Source organism: Echinops telfairi, unplaced genomic scaffold (assembly GCF_000313985.2).
Source record: "Echinops telfairi isolate 266 unplaced genomic scaffold, ASM31398v2 ScPeMD7_7412;HRSCAF=8450, whole genome shotgun sequence".
NCBI classification, from domain to species: Eukaryota; Metazoa; Chordata; class Mammalia; order Afrosoricida; family Tenrecidae; genus Echinops; species Echinops telfairi.
Genome location: NW_022111312.1, coordinates 10,786,204 through 10,787,933, shown reverse-complemented (window position 1 = coordinate 10,787,933; position 1,730 = coordinate 10,786,204). Strand labels below are relative to the sequence as shown.

The 1,730-nt window shown below is 36.9% G+C and overlaps 1 non-coding gene across 1 annotated transcript; it reads right to left on the bottom strand.

Moving 5' to 3' along the window:
* Window positions 1–1,271: 1,271 nt before the first annotated feature.
* Window positions 1,272–1,427, bottom strand: LOC115871936. Its single transcript, XR_004047561.1, has one exon. It is a non-coding gene; the product is annotated as a U1 spliceosomal RNA (small nuclear RNA).
* Window positions 1,428–1,730: the final 303 nt, after the last annotated feature.

Genomic DNA, 1,730 nt, shown 5'->3' with positions numbered 1-1,730 from the left:
CCCCCAGAGATGGACAGAAGGGTGGGTGAAGGGAGATGTCAGACAGTGCAAGATAAGACAAAATAATAATTTGCAAATTATCAAGGCTTCATGAGGGAGGGGGAGCGGGGAGGGGAAAAAATGAGGAGCTGATGCCAGGGGCTTAGGTGGAGAGCAAATGTTTTGAGAATGATGAGGGCAATGAATGCACAAATGTGCTTTTGCACAATTGATGTATGTATGGATTGTGATAAGAGTTATGAGCCCCTAATAAAATGATTAAAAAAAAATCTGGAGCCCTAGTAGCCTAGTAGGTTAAGAGTTGACTGCTAGCACAAAGGGCAGCAGTTCAAGCTCATCAGCCATTCTGAACAAAGCTGTGACCATCTGCTTCTGTACAGATTTACAGTCTCAAAAACTCTATAGAGCAGTTCTACTCTGTTCTAAAGGGTCACCTGCTGTGTGTGTGTCAGAATCCACTCCACAGGAGTGGGCTTGGGGTTCTAATAAAACCCAAATCAAGATCAACCTTTAACTTTGGCTGTTCCTCTCTTGGTGCAAAGATCACTGTTCAGGCGTTTAAATGATTTATAAAAGAAATATGAAAAGTGGCGATCAAAAATATGACCATTAACAACGCTTAGATAAGGCTTCCCAAGGTAGTACTTTCAAAAACAGCATGTTCTGATGTATTTCATAAAAATAAGTCACATTCACTTCTGATTAAATTACAGATAAGCTTCAAACCACAAACTGATGTGCTCTATCTACAAAGACTCTATTGTAGAGTTATAATTTACCCAATTCACAAAATGTAGTTACCTTTTAATCAGGACATGAAATTGGTATCTTAAAGCTACTTGACTCAATTTCAAAGTTTAAAATATAAACGATCTGTAGAAAGTTTGTTAAAATTATATATACAAAGTTTATATGCATACAATCACATATTAACAACAAATAAACCCAAGATTACCAGTTATGGCAAATTTTCAAACAATCAAGGCAAGGAACAAACATTTAATTCAGAGTTCACACCACATATGTACTAAGAGGTTTCAAAAGGTTCATGAAAAAAAATCATGGAAAATTTGAGTTGAAAGATAATGGAGTTTCCCCCACAAACTTTCTGAAGACCCCTTGAACAGAACTGACTAAAGAAAACACAAAGGACCTTGATTTCCCATGTTAATCAGTCAAACTCAAGGCTTAACATATACTGTATAAAGTATACTGAATGGGGAAGATCTGTAGTTAGGTATTCTTTTTCTTTTTTTTTTTTCTTTTCTTTCAGGGGAGAGCGGGAACGCAGTCCTCACTACCACAAATTATGCAGTTTACCACATTGGGGAAATCGCAGGGGTCAGCACACCCATAGTGCAATGGATAAGCCTCGCCCTGGGAAAACCACCTTCTTGATCATGGTGTCTCCCCTGCCAGGGTATTTAGGTATTCTTTAAATTACGTAGCATGCTCTTGTTTAGGTGTGTTTATGTGAAAAGAGTGGGGCAATATAAATTTGAATATAGGAGGCTTCAAAGAATTGGTGGAATAATTTCATTACCTTTCAATTCTGTTTTTGTTTTGTTTTTTTCATAAACCCCCCCCAATGGTAACATTTTTATTTTTATTTATTTATTTTTTAATCAATTTACTGGGGCTCATACAATTCATCACAATACATAGATCAATTGTGTAAAGCACATCTATGCATTTGTTGCCCTCATTATTCCCAAAACTCGCTTTCCTCT